Source organism: Eleutherodactylus coqui, chromosome 11 (genome assembly GCF_035609145.1).
Source record: "Eleutherodactylus coqui strain aEleCoq1 chromosome 11, aEleCoq1.hap1, whole genome shotgun sequence".
NCBI classification, from domain to species: Eukaryota; Metazoa; Chordata; class Amphibia; order Anura; family Eleutherodactylidae; genus Eleutherodactylus; species Eleutherodactylus coqui.
Genome location: NC_089847.1, coordinates 4,990,376 through 5,015,040, shown reverse-complemented (window position 1 = coordinate 5,015,040; position 24,665 = coordinate 4,990,376). Strand labels below are relative to the sequence as shown.

The 24,665-nt window shown below is 53.0% G+C and overlaps 1 pseudogene; it reads right to left on the bottom strand.

Moving 5' to 3' along the window:
* Window positions 1-9,442: 9,442 nt before the first annotated feature.
* Window positions 9,443-23,794, bottom strand: LOC136582664 (fatty acyl-CoA hydrolase precursor, medium chain-like; annotated as a pseudogene).
* Window positions 23,795-24,665: the final 871 nt, after the last annotated feature.

Sequence of the window (24,665 nt, the reverse complement as noted above, 5' to 3'; positions counted from 1 at the left end):
GATATGCAAAACCTTTCTGGTGTTTTTCCATGTTAAAGTGACACATGTCAGATTTGCAAAATTTGGCCTGGTCATTAAGGCGCAAACAGGCTTGGTCACTAAGGGGTTAATGGGTCGGAATGCGTAATCCGCAAATAGAATGTTATATTTTACGTGGATAACCGCAACATAGAGAACAATGGGCTCTATGGTCACTGATATATCTGCAGTGCATACACAATTATATTGCGTACCGGCTGCGGGTACCTGCGTCATCATTAAGCGATGGCGGAGGAAATAGAAACTAAACAAAAAAAAAGGCACTGCGCGTGTCCGCCAGTGTAAGTACGCAGATATGCGCAGTATATAACAAAGCTGACCTCACAGCTGGAATCCGCTGCCGCTTCCGCAAGCAGATTGCACATACAGCCGTGTGAGCCCGGCGTTATTCAGAGCGCTGCCTGTAATACGTAATTTACAAGGAGCCCCGGGAACGCTCGCCTTCCTGCAGTTCCAGGAGCAGCTTGTTGAGTGCCTTTTGTTTGAGGCCGCTGCACCTCAGCAAGATTACAAAGCCTCACAGAGCGCCACTTTTTACACCACATCCCTGCTAATGAGGTCAAGAAATACCCCCAAAAAGTGCCACTGAGTTGGAGGGATACCCAGTTTTATTGCCCCATGTGCCCATCCCAACCAGCCTCTGTAATTACCCGTTTTTGAACATATCACACAGTTTACATTATTACTTTTAGAGTCAATTTTTTTATTTTTTTTGCTGCACAAGTGTACGATGGGGCCGGAGATTTATTCAGTTGTACCCTGGAATCCAATGGGCGTTCCCTCCATTATAGGCCTAGACATTTATCCTGTAAGTAGATGGGGGCTACAATGGGGGTATTGCTGACACACTACAAAATTTGGGGTGATTCTCCCCAGTTTCCGTGCTTGAAACAAAGAAAACGCATGAAAGTAACATATTTGTGAAACAAAAATTACATTTCTTGCTCGTGTCATTGGGGGACACAGCCAAGACCGTGGGTATAGCTACTGCCACTAGGAGGCGACACTTAGCGCAAAAAAGTGTTAACTCCTCCCGCAGGCTATATCCCCGCCTGCCGACATGAGGCTAATCCGTTTTTAGTTTAGTGTCGTAGGAGGCAGACGGTCTCGTCTGCGGAGATTTAAAAAAAAAATCTTTTAGATTTTTTTTGTTTAAATGACCAGGGAATAATGGGGAGGCAAGACTCTCCACGTTAACCCACCGAGGACGGTGAACAGACGTGCACTCAACCCTCTGTTGTCTGCCGGGTCCCTCAGAAGGCAAGGAGGCACACTCGGCCACCAAACTGAGTGTGACCCGCCAGCCATAGAGCCCCCCGATATCCACAGTCCAACATCCCCTTCCCCTAAAGGGAAGGCGATGGCGGGCAGGATGCTCTGCTGGAGCCGGGCGACCATCCTACGCACATCAGGAGGTAAGTACAGTATGTAGATTTGTTGTGTTCCTCCTGCTATCCCCTCTGCAGCTCCTGCGCTCTGGGCGTTCTTCCCTATTTCTCGGCTCAGAGGCCGCAGCTGCCTGAACTGCAGCCACTATGGTGGGGCCCCAGGATACACTCCCCCCCCCCCCCCCCCACACTCCCTCACACCGGCCTGTGTATCACGGCCTTCCGCGGGCCCGGCTTTTCTCCTGGATGCGGCCCGGCAACGACAGGCCACGGCCTCTCTTCTGCGGACCGCTGACTTCTCCCCGCGGGCCGTGGCCTTGCATTCCACGTGGCCCTGTGGTACTCCCGGGCTTCCCCAGGCCATGGACCATCTCGACGGTACCCTGCAACGGCGGTCCGCGGCCCCGCATCAGAGGTCTGCAACTCTGCATACGATCCCCAGCGGCGCAGCATCCCCGGGGGAAGCGCCACCGGGCCTACGTAACCACGCTCCTCCTGATGACATCATGGGTGGGCGGAGACGGGGTTCGAGCGGGCTCTCCTGGGCAATTCTCAGCCAGCTCGCCAAGGGGACTGGGACTTCAGTGGCCCAGTGCTTGGCTCCGCCCATTCCTTCCCTCAGAACGGCCATCTACTCCGCGCTAGGACTTGTGGTTCGACAGACTGCCTGCAGCGAGGGTGGACGCAGCCCTGACAGCCCAGAACCCCTGTTGGACCAGGTAGGCTCTGCCCTGGTGGCAGCTCCCCTGCACTATTCTTTTCCTGCATACTTCACCAGCAGAGGCCGGTTGCAACGTGCCATTATACAGCACTATGTCCGACTCCAGAACCCAAAAGTCCGGACAGGGAGCAGCAAGAGCAACGCACTATGCTTGCTCTCGCAATAACGCAAAATTTTCATGCGGACAGGTCGAGCCTTGCTGTGCTGACTGTATCGCCCCGAGGCAGGTGCCCGTGCAACCATATTACAGGCCCTCCGCCCATGCAGCCCTCATTCTCGACAGAACCAGAGTGGGCTCACTCCCTGGTGCAAGCGGTCTCAAACCTTACCCTTGCGTCTACCGTGATTTCGGACAGGCTGGACCAAGCGCCCCCCCCCCCCCACCCCCGGTTCCAGATCTGTCCAGGGAAAATGACACAGGAGAGATTCCTCCTGCATTAGACCGCGGAAGCGCATTAGACGACCCGGCTCACGGGACTCCTCCAGATCGCTGGCATCGCCGAACCGTGCTGACTCTCCCAGGACGACTTCTCTACCGTCCTCCAGAGAGAAGAGCTGCGCTGAGGCAGAGCTTTCAGAGTCACCCTCTGACCCTGACATCGAAGACGAGCAGTTGCCTAACCTCTCCGAGATGGTAGACAGCCTGATCATGGCAGTGAGGGACACTTTCCAGCTACTGGAACAGCCACCCCTCATGCCTGCACCGTGCCTTTCCTTTCGGCGGCCTCGGCGGTTCCAGAAGACATTTCCGCCACATGAGAATTTTGAGGCGGTTTTGGACAAGGAGTGGAAGTTGCCGGACAGACACTTTGTAAAACCGAAGAGCCTTGACATCCTGTACCCCTTTCCTGGAAGACTTGACTAAAAAGTGGGCGACGCTGACAGTCGACCCGCCGATTTCTCGCCTGGTGAAGCACACTACTCTCCTCATGGCGGATGCCTCATCCCTACGGGATACACGCGTCAGGAAGATTGATGCTTTGGCTAAATCATTCTTTGAAGCAGTGGGATCAGTACTTATACCGACTTTCGCCTCTATCTGGGTTAGCAGGGCTACCACCGAATAGGCTAAACAGCTGCGCAGAGGCATACTAGCGGGCTCCCCACTAAAAGAACTGGCCGACATCGCGCGCCAGATAGAGCAGGGAGGCAGATTCATCTGCGAGGCTTCCTTGGATGCGGCGAGGTTCATGGCTCGAGCATCTGTATCGTCGGTAGCCACATGTCGATTCTTGTGGTTGAAATCTTGGGACGCGGATGCATCCTCCAAGGGATCCCTGACTAACATCCCCTTCGTAGGACTGTGCCTCTTTGGAGCCAGGTTGGACAAGATCATTTCAGAAATCACAGGAGGTAAGAGCTCGCACCTACTGCAAAACCGTTGTAGACAACTGGCGGCTCCTCGACAGTCCAGCTTCCAAGTTTGTTCCTTTCGCCGGAGTAGTCCCCGTGCGCCAGAGAATAAAAGGAACCCCCAGGACCAGGGACAAAAGAGAGGACCATCATTCAAGCCTAGGTCCACATGGCACAATAAGGCTCAGCCCCCTAAGGCCAGGGGGGACAGCTCCTGCACAAAGTCATCCACATGAAGGTCAGCCCCCCACCCACTGTAGGCAGGATGGAGGTCGGCTTTCCCGGTTCGCTACGGTCTGGCTGGCACAGACACCTGGGTACGGGAAGTCAACTTGGAGGACTATGCGTTAGAGTTTGCCGAGTATCTTCCCGATCACTTATTCAGCTCCAGGATACCGGGATTACCGGTAAAAGCCTCCGCACTTCTAGAGGCGGTCCACGAGTTACTCATTCAAGGAGTTATAGTGCGGGTCCCTGCTTCACAGCGGTTGACAGTTTTTAATCCAAAGCTCTTCGTTGTACCGAAAAAGGATGGATCCACCAGGCCAGTCCTAGACATGAAGAGGTTGAACCGATATGTGAGGGTGCGTCGTTTTTTCAGGGAGTCCATTCAGGCAGTAATCGCATCAATGGAATCGGTGGAGTTTCTGTCGTCAATTGATATAAAGGATGCGTACCTCCATGTTCCTATCCGACCGCCACACCAGAGATTCCTTCAGTTCACGGTTCAAGCCGAACACTTCCAGTTCACTGCGCTGCCATTCGGCCTGACGACAACTCCCAGGGTGTTTACAAAGATCTTGGCGGCAGTGATGTCCCTCCTCCATTCCAGAGGAATTGTCACAATACCATATCTGGACGACATCATGTTAAAGGCCCCGATGTGGCAAGCCAACATGGAGAGCCTGCATATTACAATGGACACGATGAACAGATTCGGCTGGATTGTCAATCGGCAGACGTTGTCGCTATCACCGTCACAGAGCATGAAGTTCTTAGGTATTCACTGCAACACTGCCCTGAATCGAGCTCTGCTACCAGCACCGAAGCAGCGCCTGCTTCAGAGGCAGGTTCGCTCCTTGCGCACACATCACGCAATGACTATCTGTCAGTGCATGAGAGTGCTGGGACTAATGGTAGCCGCCTTCAAGGAAGTCCCATTTGCTCAGTTCCACTCCCAGGCCCTGCAATGGACTATCTTGTCGAGGTGGGGCAGGTCAGTGACGTCACTGGATCAGAGGATCAGGATACCGCCGAAAATGCAACATGCCCTACGGTGGTGGCTAGAATCCCCCCAGATCCATCTCGGCCGATCCTTTCTACCTTTTCAGTGGCAGCAGATGCCAGCCTCTCCGGCTGGGGAGGGACCCTACGGAATCTGGTGGCCCAGGGAACCTGGACCCATCAGGGAGCTTTACTACCAATCAACGTCCTGGAACTTTGGGCCATATTCCGGTCGCTTCTCTCCGCAGCTGAAGGGTCACCCAGTCCGGATCCAGATGGACAACGCGACGGCTGCCGCCTATGTAAACCATCAGGGCGCGACCCGCAGCAGGAGGGTCATGGAGGAAGTCGAAGGAATCTTGGCTTGGGCCGAAAAACATGTTTCCGCATTGTCGGCAGTCCACATACTGGGGGTGGACAATTGGATAGCCGACTATCTCAGCAGGGAAACTGTCGATCCAGGCGAGTGAGAGCTACACCCCAAGGTCTTTCAGGAGGTGTGCAAGCGGTGGGGACCACCAGATGTCGATCTCATGGCATCCAGGTTCAACCGCAATCTTCCGAACTTCGTGGCAAGATCAAAGGATCCCAGAACATGACCTGCTGACGCCCTGCTAACTCCGTGGATGGAATTCCAGTTTCTGTATGGGTTTCCACATTTCCTACTTATTCCCAGGGTCGTCAGGCGAATCAGCAGGGAAGAACATCCGGTAATTCTCATAGCTCTGGACTGGCCCCGTCGAACGTGGTACGCGGAACTCATTGCCTTACTGGCAGAAGCCCCGTGGCCTCTTCCTCTGCGGGAGGACCTTCTCTTACAGGAACCCCTCTTCCACCACAATTTATCCACGCTACATTTGACGGCGTGGCTATTGAGGCCGCGGTCCTGAGAACTAGGGGATTTTCAGAACCGGTGATCTGGACCATGATCAAGGCCAAAAAACCGTCTTCTGCCAAGGTATATTATCGTGTGTGGAAAGGCTTCCTCCTATGGTGTGAACAACAGGGCTTCAACCCTATGCGTTTTTCACGCCTTTTGTCCTTTCTCCAGGACGGACTGGAGATGGGGCTCAGTCTGACTTCCCTCAAGGGTCAAATATCAGCATTGTCCATTAAGCGACCATTGGCGGCTAGGTCAGCAGTGCGCACCTTCTTACAGGGAGTCGCGCACACCGCTCCGCCTTACCGATCTACGGTCCCGCCCTAGGACTTGAACCTAGTGCTCGATGCGCTGCAGTCCCAACTGTTCGAGCCGCTGAGGGAAGTTTTGGCATGCGTACTGACCTGGAAGGAGGCTCTGCTTGTAGCGATTACCTCCATTCGCCGAGTATCAGAAATTGCTGCCTTGTTGGTAAAACCACCATTCACAGTCTTTCATCAGGATAAGGTGGTATTGCGCCCGATCCCTTTGTTTCTGCCCAAGGTGGTCTCGGATTTTCATCTCCACGAGGATATCGTTCTTCCGTAGTTTTGCCCTTCCGCGGTCCACCCTAGAGAAAAGACTCTACACAGGTTGGACTTGGTAAGAGCCTTGCGAATCTACCTGGAGCGGACAGCGTAGTTCTGACGATCTGACTCCTTGTTAGTCATTCCTGACGGCCCAAGATGTGGTATGGCGGCCTCTAAGGTGGTCATATCCCGCTGGATACGTTTGGCAGTGGTGAAGGCTTACCGCTCCAAGGACAAGTCGCCAGCATTTCGGGTGACAGCACACTCTGCAAGGGCAGTGGGAGCTTCATGGGCAGTACACAATGGGGCATCTGCTTCCCAAGTGTGCAAGGCGGCTACGTGGATGTCTTTACATATGTTTTCAAGATTTATCGAGTGCATACCTTTGCCTTGTCGGACGCCTCTGTCGGTTGAAGAGTCTTACAGACGGCTATAAACTAACCACGTGGCTCATATTCTCCCACCCCAAGAGGGACTGCTCTAGAACGTCCCATGGTCTTAGCTGTTTCCCCCAATGACATGAGCAAGTAAAGAGGATTTTTGGTACTTACCGTAAAATCTCTTTCTCGTCTTGTTCATTAGGGGGGACAGCACCCACCCAGATACTTAGAGGTTACATCCGGTTCGGATACTTGGTTCTGGTAAGCTGCACATGGTGCAGTTGTGGTTTACAGTTATAACCGTTATGCCTATTGTGTTCTTGTTCAGATCCTGCGTGGCTGCTCCTACTGCTGGCAGACAAACTGATTAACCTCATGTCGGCAGAAGGGGATATAGCCTGCAGGAGGAGTTAACACTTTTTTGTGCTTAGTGTCGCCTCCTAGTGGCAGTAGCTATACCCACACCCACGGTCTTGGCTGTGTCCCCCAATGAACAAGACGAGAAAGAGATTTTACAGAAAGTATCAAAAATCCTCTTTTTATTTAGTTTTCACCTGCTTTATAATAAAAGGCCAGAATGCTCAGTACACGCCTAGATAAATGGGCTAAAGGAGTCTACATATCACAATGGGGGGGAAGGGAGGGGGGGTCACTTGTGGGAGCGTTCTATCGTTTTGGCAGCTTGATAGCTCCACAAAGTGGGCAATGGGGCCTGGAATTTATTCAGTTGTGTTATAAAATCCAACGGGTGTTCCTCCATTGTAGGCAGAGCCGTCGGTCCTGTAAGCAGATTGGGGCTACAAGGGGTATGTTTCTGAACATGGGACAAACAGGGGATCCACTTCGGGGTACAAGTCTTCATTCCTATGTGTGCTGTACAAAAAACGGTTTTTAAAATGACACAATTGCCAAAAAAATGAAAATCATATTTTTTTCCTTCTGCTTTTCTTAGATTCATTCAAACGTTGTAGGGTCAAAATGCGCAGTACACCCCTAGATGAATTCGTTAAGGGGTCTGGTTTTCAAAATGGGGTCATTTGTGGGGGTTCTCCATAGGTTTGGCGGCTCAAGGGCTCTACAAGGGGGCAATGGGGCCTAAAACACCTTCAAGCAAAATGTCTGTTCTGAAAGCCACCGGCTGCTCCTCACCGTTTGGGCCCCGTTGTGCATTCAGCATAAGATTAGGGCTAGAGATGAGCGAATATACTCATTTCGAGTAATGACTCGATCGAGCACCGCGATTTTCGAGTACTTCTGTACTTGGGTGAAAAGATTCGGGGGGCGGGGGGAGGCGTGGCAGAGCAGGGGGGGTAGCAGCGGGGAACAGGGGGGAGCCCTCTCTCTCCCCCTCTCCCCCCCACTCCCCGCTGCAACCTCCCACTCACCCACGGCGCCCCCCGAATCTTTTCACCCGAGTACGGAAGTACTCGAAAATGGCGGTGCTCGGGCAAAAAAGGGGCGTGGCCGAGTAGGTTCGCTCATCTAATTAGGACCACATTGGGTAGATTTCTGAACACAACACAAACAGGGGTATGTATTTTGGGCTGCAAATCCTTATTTTCATGTGCACTATAGAAAAATTCCTGTCTTTAAAATGACATATTTGCAAATATAATAAGTTTTATTATTTTCTCCTCTAAATTGAATTAACTCCCGAAAAGAAACTGTGGGGTCAAAATACTCCTGACCCCCTCAGTGCATATATTAAGGGTTGTATTGATTAAAATGGGGTATCTGTAAGGGCTGCTGCACACTTGCGTTTTCCTTGCGTGCTTTTTTTTTTTGCGATTCCCAATGGGACTTTCTAATGTTAAAAACGCATTGTAGAAAAATTGTAAAGCACCGACTTGAGATATGTTTAACATTAGAAAGTCCCATTGACAATCTCGTGAAAAAAAAAGCGCGCAAGAAAAACCCAAGTGTGCCGGAGCCTTTATTCTGACACCTATGAGCCTTTTCAAGCTTGGCTTGGTGCAGGAAAACAAAGTGTTCCTCAAAATTTTAATAACTATTGTTACATTTCTACGTCTCCTAAATGGTTAAAAAAAAACATTAAAGTTTTTCAAGTGTGCTTCCTGAATAAAGTTAAAAGATGGAAATATAGATCTCATTTATCATTTCTACGGTAGGTTTGCTCCTGTTTGACAATTGTCGCGCTTTTAATAAATATCCACAAATTCTATCGGTCTATTGTTACCACCTAAATGAAGTGCAAGATGTGGTGAAAACACAACCTCAGAATCACTTGGATATGCAAAACTTTTACGGAGTTATTCTATGTTAAAGTGACACGTCAGATTTCCAAAATTTGTCCTGGTCATTAAAGCACAAAAAGGCTTGGTCACTGAAGGGTTAATATCTGAATAAAACGGTACAACTGTTCACTGCATAAAAAAGGAAAGGTTCTTAGCACACATTTTGATCACAACATGCGGGCCCATCCATTACGGCCAGGTGAACCTTATTGGATGGTTCCTACCTCTAATTTAGTTAGTATACTACATTGTACAGTCTTCTCCATGTAGTACGTGTGTATGAAGGCTGAGGCATGTGTTTCTGTTACTGTATTTGTTGCAGTCATGTCTTACATCTTCACATTTAATTTATTTCTTGGGAGTGCGGACTTTGATTTTTGTTGCACTGGTTGAGTATCACACTGGAGCCCCAGATCATGAATGGTGAGGTTTAAGGGGGAAGACTGGGATACCTCAACTGTCACCCCAAAGCCAACCAGAGTGTTACATAGTGGATCTACGGCCACTGATCCTGACCATCATAAACACTAAGACCACAAGAGACGGGGTAACTTCTGGGGTCCCACACAAATCAAATATAACCTACATGCTGTACAATACTATGCCATATAATAACTCATATCAGCACTGAAGTCAGGACTGGAGAATCACTTTAATGGGTCATCAGGAAATTCACTTACAGTATCAAAACACCAGAAATGTTCTATTCATCAGTCATCCATAGAACGTTCCGGATCAGTGGTTGGCAGCTGGAGAGCCATTCATGTAGATGGTACAGACCAGAATCTGTAGCCGGAACAGAGACCGTCGCTGTACTACTAATGTTTGAGAGGACGACTATCAGATGAGTCGCTGCTGACCATGTTATACAACATAGAATTCAGCTACAGTAACCATAGATCCCGGGGTACAGCCTGTATTGTACTCCAGAGCAGCAATCACTAAGCTGCAGCTTCTTAGCTGAAATCTGTGAGTTTGCTCTGGTGATTTGCATTTTGGGAAATGTCAGGTTTTGCAAGTCATCTGAGGGGGAAAAAAGGAAGCTATAATTGCCCTCTGCATTATAGGCACTCAGCCAAGCTGTTGGGGGGCATCTGTGCACACAGGCTTGCTGACTGTTTTTAATTACAGTGACCCAGGATCAGTACTGATAATGTAGTCTATGGGGAGTGGATGTGTGGAACACAGTAAATGTCACAACGGTCTCCGATCTGGTAGAGCGGTCAGTGTCCGCCAAGTATTTCTGTCCAACAGTTGTTTGCTTCGAAAATAGAAGGGAGTTGGTGGTGGAAATAGAGGGGGGGGGGGGGGGGGGGAGAGTAATCTTCTCCCCTCCTTACTGCCCAACCTTTGGCTGTTGGATTTCAGGGGAGACAAGTCAGTCCCTTTCCCAGTTTGGTTCGCTGGAGACATCTACAGCTCGGTGTGCGCCTCCTTCTGTGCCTGCAGCTTCTGAGGAAGAACCTCGGTCCAGAAGTCGTACTTCCCGGCCTTCAGCTGTTTTGCCGCTCTGTGCTCCAGGTTAATCTGCAGGTAATCTTCATCGTGGTCGTACTGCGGCCAGAACACCAGGCCCTCCCCATTGGGATTACTGCGGAAGAGGAGAAGGTGGAAACGTGGTCAGTGGCTTCCTAAATACAGAGAACGTACAGTGATAGTGTTTACTGATGTGTGCGTCAGGGAACATGGCAGCTACAGCCGGGTCATCCTGCATCTACAGCACATTGGAAATTCCACTTCAGCAGATACACTCAACAAGTACCAGTCATACGCCTTTCCGCCCCCGTCTGATATCATGTGCTCCAGTCTCTTACCCAGTGCGGGCAAAGTTGGCCCAGTAATTCATAACTTCCTTACTCAAAGTCTTCTCTTCTTCATTACAGGCCCCTGTGAGATTAATAAATACAGATCAGGAAACAGAGAACAAGTTCCTGTACACAGAAGCGAATACCCATGGGGCACCGACTAATCAGTACATTCTGTACTAAAAGGATTTACATTCTGTTAAAGGGGTTGTCCAGTATTTTCACTATTGATGACCCATTTTGAAGATTAGTCAACAGTAGAAGTCCCAGACAACCCCTCAAAAATGGGAAAATGTAACAACCACTTTCTGTGCCAGTGCTGGTATACACAATATTACATTGTTACAAAAATTCAATTTGCTACAAAGTTGCGTTCGGCATCACAGAAAGTTATTGTTTCACAAAATGGAAAAAAATACCCCAAACAATAGAGTGAAGAAGACGATCTGAGAAGCAAAAGTAACAACCTCCAACTAATATCTGCAATGTTCCATCCTCTGGGTGAGTCACCTGTAAACAGAACGTCGCCCTTCAAAAATGGACCTCCTATCACAAAGAAGATCTCGTCTCCATGATCAGCCTTCACAAAGTCTGGCTTAGAGTCTGCAAAGAACGAGGGGCGATGCTGGAACTCGTAGAAGTAGGTGGGATGGCCGGAATCTGGAATGGAAGAAGTTGTGTTACAGGAAGAGGAGCAACGTTCTGTAGAAGAGGGGAAGATCCCCATCATAGGGGTCCGTATAATTCCACACAATCTTGGTACATTGCCTCCTGGGTACGGGGGACACTCCTACTGATGTAGGTTGTTCGGCATCTTGTGCCTCATACCTCTGTGATATTTGGCCGCTCTCAGTGCCGGGATGACAAAGATGTGGTCCCCAACCATATCTGTGAAGCCATTTCGGATTTCAGCAGGATCAGTCTCCTCTCCGATATACTCTTCTAGCAGGAGATCAATGGCGCTGGAGAACGAACCCTGAAATATACCACGATATAACGAGATGTGACAGAAGGGACCAGAAGCTTCAAGGTGGAAACACTGAAGATAAATCACGGTTGCATCCCACAACCCACAGCACACGCTCTGCCGCACAATCGATAAAAAATAATAGGTCAGTACGCAAAGCCTGCATAAAAAAAAAAAAAACTTTAGATTTTATTCATCACAAGTAAAAAGATGTTACAATACAACAGAGATGAGTCTCCAATGTGCAGCAGACAAGCAGAAGGAAGGCATACAACTAAGGATGAACGAGTATACTCGCTAAGGCACTACTCGTCCGAGTAATGTGCCTTAGACGAGTATCTCCCTGCTCGTCCATAAAGATTCGGGGACTGCTGCTGCTGACAGGTGAGTCACGGCGGGGAGCAGGGGAGAGCGGGCGGGAGAGAGGGAGAGAGAGATCTCCCCTCCGTTCCTTCCGCTCTCCCTCGCAGCTCCTCGCCCCGCGGCGGCCCCCGAATCTTTAAGGACAAGCAGGGAGATACTCGTCTAAGGCACATTACTCGGACGAGTAGTGCCTTAGCGAGTATACTCGCTCATCCTTACATACAACATATCAAGTTCATAGAATTATACATATGCTCCAAAAAAATGCACGTATGCAAAATTATAGATCAACAAACATTTAATCGTATAAAATGACACATCAAGCATATAAAGCATTGAATCTCCACATATAAGCAGCAGTACATAATGTATAAAGCCCACCTTACCACCTGCACCCCACCTGGGTAAGGTGGGCTTTATATATTTTGTACTGCTGCCTATATGTACATAAGCACTCTAGTATAGACTGTGCATACATGCATTTTTGAGCATATGTATAATTCTATGAACTAGATATGTTGTATGCCTTTCTTTCGCCTGTCTGCTGCACATTGAAGACTCATCTCTGTTGTATTGTAAGATCTTTTTACTTGTAATGAAGAAAATATAGAAAAGGTTTTTTTATGGAAGCTTTCAGTATTCAGCTTTGTGACCTCCACCAGCAGTATTGGGGGGACATCAGGACCGGCTCCAGCGATCATGCAAGGTGGGCAGAGGAGCAGAACTACAGGAGGTGCCAACATCTCTTGGTAGGTTCCTCTGGCTGGCACACGCTGTTAGGAAACACCTCTGTGGGTGCTGTGTTACCCATCTTTACATTAAGGGCTTGCAGTCATGTAGATTTCTGCATTGCACTACAGACCGGCCATGACATTAATGGTTATGCAGGAAAGGCAAAACGTTGCACCTGCAGCACCACACAAACACACTCTGGACAGGACAGATAAATATGCAGAGCCAAGTCAGGGATCCAAAACCAAGTCTCCGTAAACAATACAAGGAAAAACAAATACTTGGCAGCATAGATTGGTGCAAGGCAGCAAAAGAAGCTTTATTCCTCCATAACACGATGACGCCACACCACACGCATGCGTCAGATCGCATCTCGCGCTAGCAACCGCGTCAAGTGCTCTAGTGTAGACTGCGCAAGTGTAGAGCTAATAGCACAGTGGGAATATCAAATGCGGAAAATACATATACATGTACATTGCTGCATAATAAGCTGGACGGACGGCACTTCAAAGTTGTCCAATAAATCAGGTTTTAAAAAGAGGAAAAAGAAAGATCGATATGACTGATAGTATATAGTTAGATGTCCAGAGCTGGGTAAACATACTGTTTAGTTCCAACATATGGGGAGGGACATATGTATGTTCTAAATTGAACGTGTTATCAGCTGTCTTGGACCCATGTATACAGTTCGTACCTATCAAGTATCAACAGGCCCATTCAAGCGTGCTGTGCCATTAGCATGCACAGTGACCACAGAGGGCGCTGCGGGATATGATGGTTGGAGTGGCCCAGGATACAATACATCTGTATGTGCAAATTGAATGTACAGTATATATAATGCAATATGGTTTTATAGTTAAGTATAATATGTATATGATGTTAATTAGAAACAAGGCGTTGATCTGCACTCTGATTGGCTATGAGGTTCACTGGGTGTAATATATATAGAGCACTGTGTATTGTATTGTTTTAAGCTTGAAAGACTGTGGAGGCCGAAACGTAGCTTGCCATCATGTTATGGGAGAATACAGCTTCTTTTGCTGCCTTGCACCAATCTTTGCTGCCAAGTATTTGTTTTTCCATTAATGGTTATGCATTGACAGTGTGTTCTCATGTGCTGAAATACCCAAGTAGCACATGGGCTCTAAGACGCTCCCTCTAAATGGCCAAGCAATCCGAACTGAGCAAGTGACGCCTCCAGTCAGCAGCACTCCTACCAGAATGGGCAGCTTCTTCAGCAGTTCTTCCACCGTCTCCCTCTTCATTCCTTCTTGGAATCCTGTGAAGTTCATCGCCTGAGGATGAAATGTGTATAAGCATCATCATCCATCATCCATCCTCATCCAACCACGTCCTTCATCAGTCTTACCAGTGGGAGGATCCAGCCAAACTCATGGTTGTTGGCTCCAATTATAAATGGGACATCGTTTGCCTCCTTATTAGCCAAAATCTGTTCCACAGGTTTAGGGAAGAAGACACCATCGATGGTTGCAGGCAGAAGAAGAAATTTCTGCAAGTGGAGAAAAGTGGCAGGTGAACAGCGCACCCCAAACCCATGAATATTAGGCATTGTCCTGTGTACAATTACCCAGCATTGTATACAATCAGCTAAAGGAAATGTGGAGCCCTGTGCCAAAGCTGAACTGCCAGAGCAGAGGGCAGGAGGGTTGATCATGGGGATCCCAGAGCAGAGAGTAGGAAGGTTGGTCATGGGGATCCCAGAGCAGAGGGCAGGAGGGTTGGTCATGGGGATGCCAGAGCAGAGGGCAGGAGGGTTGGTCATGGGGATGCCAGAGCAGAGAGCAGGAGGGTTGGTCATGGAGATCCCAGAGCAGAGGGCAGGAGGGTTGATAATGGACATCCCAGAGCAGAGGGCAGGAGGGTTGATAATGGACATCCCAGAGCAGAGGGCAGGAGGGTTGATAATGGACATCCCAGAGCAGAGGGCAGGAGGGTTGATAATGGACATCCCAGAGCAGAGGGCAGGAGGGTTGGTCATGGGGATGCCAGAGCAGAGAGCAGGAGGGTTGGTCATGGAGATCCCAGAGCAGAGGGCAGGAGGGTTGATAATGGACATCCCAGAGCAGAGGGCAGGAGGGTTGATAATGGACATCCCAGAGCAGAGGGCAGGAGGGTTGATAATGGGGATCCCAGAGCAGAGGGCAGGAGGGTTGGTCATAGGGACCCCGGAGCAGAGGGCGGCAAGGGGGCATCTCCAGAGTCAACCAGAGACCTCAGAGGGGTGAAGGACCTCAGAGGGCAGCAGGTTGCCACTTGGCTGGTAGTTATTTACAGACCATTAATGGGCGCAATTTTACACTTTGCCTTCAGCAACATAAAGGCTTGGGGCACCCCTGGACAAGAGGGGTGATCATGGGGATCCTGGAGTAGAGGACAGGAGAAGACGTGTAATATGGTATACAAATAGTTTACAAATGGAGACCAAATGTGTTAATATTAATTATGGAGCTTGGCTGTAGGGATAATTGTCCTAAATGTGATCGTGGTGGGTTGATCATACCGCAGACACTGTGATAGCCAGGATTTCATCTTCTGACTTTGCCTTCAGACACTCCACCATTGTCTCCTCTCTACATCCCGAAAATATTGGCCAAAATCTGCAAAAGGGAAACAATCTGAATATTGGTTCCAGACATGGACTTCGTTATATATGGGATATCTGCACCTCTATCATTCATCCACTACTAGGTACACAGACTGAAAGTGGGCTGGAATATAACAAGTCTTGGCCAGTTATGTCATCAGTACAGAATAGATCAGGATAGGAGTATGTTGATCTGGGCCCCCTCATGTGAAGATAATGAGGATTGTGAAAAACAGGACTATATCAGGTGTATTCATACTTACATTTCTGACAAACACAACCTCTTCTGTAGACCTGGCCACCAGACTCGGCATAACGGCCACCCCGCTCTCAGCAATAGCTCTGTGGAATAAGCCTTGGCCAATGGAGACGCCACCTGGAAGGATCAGATATGCAGCAGGAGATGGAATGGTCAGGTGTTCTCATTCACCTGCAGCTACTCATCAATATAGAATGGTTAGCAGATCTGAAGATGTGATTATCTAATACCAGAACCAATCATAATACCCTAAGTATTGGCCTACCAGTGCAGAGACGCTGACTCCTCCTGCAGACACCCCAAATAGGGTTACAACATCAGGGTCACCTCCGAAATCCACAATATTTTCCTGAACCCAACGCAGGGCCGCGACCTGATCCAAGAAGCCGTAGTTCCCAGGAAGCTCGATAATCTGCAGTGCTGGACGGGGAAACAGTAATTTATATTGTCTTTATTGGGGCAACATTAGTAGCTCACATGGTAAAACAATTGATGATTACCTAAAGAAGCCGGGGATTCCAAGTCGGTACTGGATGGCGACAACAATAACATTCTCATAGGCAGCCAACGCTGAACCCTCAAACATTATGCTTCCCCCCATCACCAGGCCTCCTCCATGTATGAAAACCATGACCTGCACAAGGAAAGGAAGCATCCATTACCGGTGACCACAGATCTGTAAGTCATCTGCACTCCTAATCAGAACCATAAGGGAACTGCCATGGGCACCATGACAGCCCCACATGACAGGAAACCCTAAGGTGCGAGTCCATACACAGCAGTAATTTACATAGATACACACAGGACACTTACTGGCAGCTTTTTATCCTTCACTCGATCTGCTGGTGTGAAGACATTCAGGTATAGGCAATCCTCAGACACCGGGGGTAATGAGAACTTGACTTTAACCTGCCTCCAATAACTGCTCCATCATGTGAGCATCCTGCAAACACCTGTAAAAGATATATATTATACATTGCACACACTCACTAGTCACATAATACAATATGGCACTGAACGCCACCCTAACAACCTCTGTATGTACTTACATTGGGGCGTAATCTAGAGCCTCCCTGATTGAGCTCCATGCCGTGGGGGGTTCTGGGCTGCAAATCTCAGTGAGCCAACAGGAGGTTTGGCGAAGGGGACTCATAGAAGGCGTGGACAGTCCTGTCTGTTCCCTTAGCGGACAGAGTCTTCCCCCGCAGTTTCCCGTACTTAGTTTCCACCTGTGGGTGATCATCCTCCTGTCCTAAAGTCAGAGAAACCAACAGATCATTGTGAAGACGGCTTCTTGGAGTCTCATGATGGAACTAGCTCTTTATCGTGCGATTGTGGTGCAGGTTTGAAGATCTGAGAAGTTATATGTAAAATGATGAATATAATTCTTTATAACTGCAGGTTCAGAGACCTCTGGCAGTCCCTGCTGGTTCAGATGCTCAGAATGAACAACCAGCAGATGTGGTTGGAGAATCCACAGTAAGTGGCTGTAAACCCTATAGCCATCCTAAGAAGAAAGGGCAGAAGGGATAAGAAAAAGCATTCACTATGTGTGCTACTCCTGCTATCCTATCATATTCTATGTCATTATATCAGGGTGATCTATTCAGAGATGTCTAGAGACATCTACTGGGTCTAATTGAACCAAATGGGGTAATAATTCTATCCAGGCCATGTGGAAGACAAGGAGAGTAAGAGAAGGGGGAGGAGGAAGAAGAGGAAGGGGGAGGAGGAGGCCGAAGAGAAGGAAGGAGGAGGGGGAAGAAGAGAAGGAAGGAGGAGGGGGAAGAAGAGAAGGAAGGAGGAGGGGGAAGAAGAGAAGGAAGGAGGAGGGGGAAGAAGAGAAGGAAGGAGGAGGGGGAAGAAGAGAAGGAAGGAGGAGGGGGAAGAAGAGAAGGAAGGAGGAGGGGGAAGAAGAGAAGGAAGGAGGAGGGGGAAGAAGAGAAGGAAGGAGGAGGGGGAAGAAGAGAAGGAAGGAGGAGGGGGAAGAAGAGAAGGAAGGAGGAGGGGGAAGAAGAGAAGGAAGGAGGAGGAGGAAGAAGAGAAGGAGGAGGAAGAAGAGAAGGAGGAGGAAGAAGAGAAGGAGGAGGGAGAAGAGAAGGAGGAGGGAGAAGAGAAGGAGGAGGCCGGAGAGAAGGAGGAGGCCGGAGAGAAGGAGGAGGCCGGAGAGAAGGAGGAGGCCGGAGAGAAGGAGGAGGCCGGAGAGAAGGAGGAGGCCGGAGAGAAGGAGGGGGAAGGAGAGAAGGAGGGGGAAGGAGAGAAGGAGGGGGAAGGAGAGAAGGAGGGGGAAGGAGGGAAGGAGACGGGGGGGGGAGAAGGAGACGGGGGGGGGAAGAAGGAGACGGGGGGGGAAGAAGGAGACGGGGGGGGAAGAAGGAGACGGGGGGGGGGAAGAAGGAGACGGGGGGGGGAAGAAGGAGACGGGGGGGGGGGGAGAAGGAGACGGGGGGGGGGAGAAGGAGACGGGGGGGGGGGAGAAGGAGACGGGGGGGGGGAAGAAGGAGACGGGGGGGGGAAGAAGGAGACGGGGGGGGGGAAGAAGGAGACGGGGGGGGGAGAAGGAGACGGGGGGGGGGAGAAGGAGACGGGGGGGGGAGAAGGAGACGGGGGGGGGGGGAGAAGGAGACGGGGGGGGGGGGAGAAGGAGACGGGGGGGGGGGAGAAGGAGACGGGGGGGGGGGAGAAGGAGACGGGGGGAGGGGAGAAGGAGACGGGGGGGGGAGAAGGAGACGGGGGGGGGAAGAAGGAGACGGGGGGGGGGGAAGAAGGAGACGGGGGGGGGAGAAGGAGACGGGGGGGGAGAAGGAGACGGGGGGGGGAGTAGGAGACGGGGGGGGGGGAGTAGGAGACGGGGGGGGGGAAGAAGGAGAAGGGGGGGAAGAAGGAGACGGGGGGGGAAGAAGGAGACGGGGGCGAAGAAGGAGACGGGGGGGGGGGGAGAAGGAGACGGGGGCGAAGAAGGAGACGGGGGGGGGGGAGAAGGAGATGGGGGGGGGAGAAGGAGACGGGGGGGGAGAAGGAGACGGGGGGGGGAAGAAGGAGACGGGGGGGAAGAAGGAGATGGGGGGGGGGAAGAAGGAGGGGGGGGGAAGAAGGAGGGGGGGGGAAGAAGGAGGGGGGGGAAGAAGGAGGGGGGGGAAGAAGGAGGGGGGGGGAAGAAGGAGACGGGGGGGGGAAGAAGGAGACGGGGGGGGGAAGAAGGAGACGGGGGGGGGGGAGAAGGAGACGGGGGGGAAGAAGGAGACGGGGGGGGGAAGAAGGAGACGGGGGGGGGAAGAAGGAGACGGGGGGGGGAAGAAGGAGACGGGGGGGGGAGAAGGAGACGGGGGGGGGGAGAAGGAGACGGGGGGGGGAGAAGGAGACGGGGAGAAGGAGACGGGGAGAAGGAGACGGGGAGAAGGAGACGGGGGGGGGGAGAAGGAGACGGGGGGGGGGGAGAAGGAGACGGGGGGGGGGAGAAGGAGACGGGGGGGGAAGAAGGAGACGGGGGGGGGGGAAGAAGGAGACGGGGGCGAAGAAGGAGACGGGGGGGGGGAGAAGGAGACGGGGGGGGGGGAGAAGGAGACGGGGGGGGGGGGAGAAGGAGACGGGGGGGAGAAGGAGACGGGGGGGGGGAAGAAGGAGACGGGGGGCGGAAGAAGGAGACGGGGGGAGAAGGAGACGGGGGGGAGAAGGAGACGGGGGGGGGGGGAGAAGGAGACGGGGGGGAAGAAGGAGACGGGGGGGGGGGGGAGAAGGAGACGGGGGCGAAGAAGGAGACGGGGGGGGGGGAAGAAGGAGACGGGGGCGGAGAAGGAGACGGGGGGGGGAGAAGGAGACGGGGGGGAAGAAGGAGGGGGGGGAAGAAGGAGGGGGGGGAAGAAGGAGGGGGGGGAAGAAGGAGACGGGGGGAAGAAGGAGGGGGGGGAAGAAGGAGGGGGGGGGGAAGAAGGAGGGGGGGGGAAGAAGGAGACGGGGGGGGGAAGAAGGAGACGGGGGGGGGGAAGAAGGAGACGGGGGGGGGGGAAGAAGGAGACGGGGGGGGGAAGAAGGAGACGGGGGGGGGGGAAGAAGGAGACGGGGGGGGGGGGAGAAGGAGACGGGGGGGGGGAGAAGGAGACGGGGGGGGGGAGAAGGAGACGGGGGGGGGAGAAGGAGACGGGGGGGGGGGAGAAGGAGACGGGGGGGGGGGAGAAGGAGACGGGGGGGGGGAGAAGGAGACGGGGGGGGAAGAAGGAGAAGGGGGGGAAGAAGGAGACGGGGGGGGGGGAAGAAGGAGACGGGGGGGGGGGAAGAAGGAGACGGGGGCGAAGAAGGAGACGGGGGGGGGAAGAAGGAGACGGGGGGGGGGGAAGAAGGAGACGGGGGGGGGGAGAAGGAGACGGGGGGGGGGAGAAGGAGACGGGGGGGGGAGAAGGAGACGGGGGGGGGGGAGAAGGAGACGGGGGGGGGGGAGAAGGAGACGGGGGGGGGGAGAAGGAGACGGGGGGGGAAGAAGGAGAAGGGGGGGAAGAAGGAGACGGGGGGGGGGGAAGAAGGAGACGGGGGGGGGGGAAGAAGGAGACGGGGGCGAAGAAGGAGACGGGGGGGGGGAGAAGGAGACGGGGGGGAGAAGGAGACGGGGGGGGGAGAAGGAGACGGGGGGGGAGAAGGAGACGGGGGGGGAGAAGGAGACGGGGGGGGGAAGAAGGAGACGGGGGGGGGAAGAAGGAGACGGGGGGGAAGAAGGAGATGGGGGGGGGGAAGAAGGAGGGGGGGGGGAGAAGGAGGGGGGGGAAGAAGGAGGGGGAACAAGGAGACGGGAGGGGAACAAGGAGACGGGAGGGGAACAAGGAGACGGGAGGGGAACAAGGAGACGGGGGGGGAAAGAACAAGGAGACGGGGGGGGAACAAGGAGACGGGGGGGAAGGAGTTGGAGGAGATGGGGGGGGGGGGAGGGGTAGAAGGAGGAAACAGGGGGTGGGAAGGAGTAGACCAGGTGGGGGAAGGAGTAGACCGGGGGGGGGGGGGAGGAGAGGAGGGGATCCTGCTGACCACAAGAGCTGACACTCTACAGGAAAGAGAGGATCGTGCTCATCAGAAGAGCTGACACTCCATAGGAGAGAGGACCACGCTGAGCAGAAGAGCTTACACTCTACAGGAGAGAGGACCCTGATGAGCAGAAGAGCTTACACTCTACAGGAGGGAGAGAGAGAGGACCCTGCTGAGCAAAAGAGCTTACACTCTACAGGAGAGAGAGGCCCCCACTAAGCAAACAGCCCCATACACACCCCTGGGGTGCCGGCTGCAGGAAGTTCGCGTTCGCGCTCCTTCACCCAGTGCCCTCAGTCACATGACCAGCGAGTGCTGTGTAATACAATATAACTCTTGACACCCAAACCATCTGCAGCACAACACAGAAGATCACGTTTTCTCCGTAACACCCCAAGGATCCAGGAGAAGACCACTGATCTCAATCCTGGACAGAGATATTATAAGGGGAGCTCTGGCAGAGAAGGGGTTAAGTACATTGTCAGTAATAAAGGTTATATTACATCTAACAATCGTCACATGGAGAGGCCAGGAACATGGCAAGTGACAGATGAGGCCCTTTACCAGCAACCTCCAGAATAACCCCATAAAGTGTAGCTGTAGCAGCCGCTGAACCTTCATAAAACACCAACATAGACCACAAAGCTGTAGAGCCAGAGAGATGAATACTGCATGTCAAATATCTGATGGGGAGGACAGAGGATCCCGCTGAGCAGAAGAGCTGACACTCTATAGGAGAGAGAGGATCCCGCTGAGCAGAAGAACTGACACTCTACAGTAGAGAGAGGATCCTGCTGAGCAGAAGAGCTGACACTCTATAGGAGAGAGAGAGGAACCCTCTGAGCAGAAGAGCTGACACTGCAGGAGAGAGAGGATCCTGCTGAGCAGAAGAGCTGACACTCTACAGGAGAGAGAGGAACCTGCTGAGCAGAAGAGCTGACACTCTACAGGAGAGAGAGGAACCTGCTGAGCAGAAGAGCTGACACTCTACAGGAGAGAGAGAGAGGAACCCTCTGAGCAGAAGAGCTGACACTCTACAGGAGAGAGAGGAACCTGCTGAGCAGAAGAGCTTACACTCTACAGGAGAGAGAGGAACCTGCTGAGCAGAAGAGCTGACACTCTACAGGAGAGAGAGAGAGGAACCCTCTGAGCAGAAGAGCTGACACTCTACAGGAGAGAGAGGTCCCTGCTGAGCGGACAGCCCCGTACACGCTCCTAGAGTGTCGGCTGCAGGCTGTTCGTGTTCGCGCTCCTCCTGTCACTGTGACGTTGCACAATAAACCTCCTGTGTTGCCCTCTGTGTAATGTTCTGCACCCACAGCGCCCCCTCACCTGATGCCAGGACCCCCAGAGCCAGGGTGCACAGGACAACTACCCTCATCAGAGCCCCCATCAGTGTGGGATGTGCAGCGATGATCTCCTGGACTCCTAGTGAGGCGGCTGCTGCGGGCTGAGACTTCTCATGCGCTGCTCGGACTTGTGATTGGCTGATGAGGCTGTCAGTCTTTATATGATAGCCCGCCTCCGCCGGGACAGGTAGGTCAGTGTCACCTGTGATGTGACTTGTTGCAGCTGCTGAAGATCTTCTCACACGGCACAAATCGCGCGTTTATATGAAGGACGGACGGTTACTGTGGATGGAGGCGGGGGGCTCGGTTACTGTGGATGGAGGCGGGGGGCTCGGTTACTGTGGATGGAGGTAGGGGGGGCGGTTACTGTGGATGGAGGCAGGGGGGCAGTTACTGTGGATGGAGGTAGGGGGGGGGCGGTTACTGTGGATGGAGGCGGGGGGCCCGGTTACTGTGGATGGAGGCGGGGGGCCCGGTTACCGCGGATGGAGGCGGGGGGGCCCGGTTACTGTGGATGGAGGCGGGGGGCCGGTTACCGTGGATGGAGGCGGGGGGGCGGGTACTGTGGACGGAGGCGGGGGGGGGGGCGGGGGCGGTTATTGTGGATGAAGGCAAGGGACCGGTTACTGTGGATTGAGGCGGGGGCGGTTACTGTGGCTGGAGGCGGGGGGGCGGTTACTGTGGACGGAGGTGGGGGGGGGGGGGGCGGGGGCGGTTATTGTGGATGAAGGCGAGGGCGGTTACTGTGGCTGGAGGCGGGGGGGCGGTTACTGTAGATGGAGGTGGGGGGCCGGTTATTGTGGATGAAGGCGGGGGCCCGATTACTGCGGATGGAGGCGGGGGGCCGGTTACTGTGGATGGAAACGAGGGGGCGGTTATTGTGGATGAAGGCGGGGGGCAGGTTACTGTGGATGAAGGCGGGGGGCCGGTTATTGTGGATGGAGGCGGGGGGCCGGTTACTGTGGATGGAGGTTGGGGGGGCCGGTTATTGTCGATGGAGGCGGGGGGCAGGTTACTGTGGATGGAGGTTGGGGGGGCGGGTTACTGAGGATGGAGGCAGGGGCCCGATTACTGCTGATGGAGGCGGGGGCCCGATTACTGTGGATGGAGGCGAAGGGCCTGATTACTGTGGATGGAGGCAGTGGGGCCGGTTACTGTGGATGGAGGCGGGGGGGCCCGTTACTGTGGATGGAGGCGGGGGCCGGATACTGTGGATGGAGGTGGGGTGCCAGTTACTGTGGATGGAGGGGGGGGGGCCTGTTACTGTAGATGGAGGCGGTAGGATCGGTTACTGTGGATGGAGGCGGGGGGCCGGTTACTGTGGATGGAGGCGGGGGGGCCGGTTACTGTGGATGGAGGCGGGGGGGATGGTTACTGTGGATGGAGGCGGGGGGCCGGTTACTGTGGATGGAGGCGGGGGGGGCGGTTACTGTAGATGGAGGCGGGGGGATGGTTACTGTGGATGGAGGCGGGGGTCCGGTCACTGTGGATGGAGGCGGGGGTCCGGTTAGATATCCGGGCCCCTCCACCTCCACTGGAAGGACTTGTCAGCTGCTCCAGGCCCCCAATCACAGGACTGCTGCTCTAATCTGTTACACCCTGGAGAGAGTGGTTATCTTGAGAGACCCCCCTCTTGTGAATCTCCCCGGTCTATTTTAAGCAGGAAGGCGGCTGTGTGTGTCAGTCTTTACTGCAGTACTGGCATTTCATTCATGAACTAGGTCTGTACTAAATGTAGGGACAGGTGCATTCAGTTCAGCTACAGCCATCGCTCAGGAGTGCGGCGGTGCAGGACCTTCCATCTCATTTGTGTGCAGTTCAGGCTGGGTTGTGTCCGCAGTCTCACCCTGCAGCAGAGCCAATGGGATTGAGGAGTGAATGATGATGTCATCCATAATCGGCAAAGAAGCTGCGACTGGGGAGAAACATGTCAGCGGAATCCGGGTTTCATCTTAATTGCCTGTTTATAGGGAACCCGTTATGAGCTGTGAGCCCCATATATTAAATTACATGGGGTCCGGGGGGAACCCGTTCCTGCGCTGTGGCCCCCCGAAGTCTGTGCATGCCAGCAGCATGACTCTTTTCAGTCCGCTCTGTGCGACGTATAGGAGAGCGAGCATAGAGCGGACTGACAAGAGCGTTGACCATTGAGACCCATTACATAGTTTATGGGGCTCAAAGGTCATGACAGATTCCCTTTAACTCCGGTGGGCTGCTTCCTCCATGCTGCGCACTGCCCCGACGCTGCACACTGTCGCGCCCTTCTGTTGCTGCGCTCTCCTGGTGAACCTTGACACTACTGCGCCGTGTCGCTGATGAAGCCACTCTGCTACTCACAGGACCCCCTAACGTCATTCTTCCCATCGAGCCGACCCTTCACTGCAGCACTCTAAACAGGCTCCTCACTATATAGTCCAGACCGCCATGACGACTTCTTCTAACCCTAACTTGGCTCTGCATAGCCTCCATATCTTGCAGCTACCCATAATGCTCCTCTCAGTGTCCCCTACATACGAATAGTGCCCTCAATGTGCCAACCATAAGATAATGATGCCCTCTGTGCTCCCATGATAATAAATCCTCTGTGGCCCCATATAATAAGCTTGCTCCGTGGCCCCACTTATAAAACAGCAGAGTCTCTTACGCGCCCCTCCTGCCTCCATGTTTACAACTGTGAATGGCGCGGCTGCCAGGGGGCCTGATACATGTACACAGTTTGTCCTGCGCCTGGCTGTTGACACTGACAGTCGTAGTGACAGCGATGGC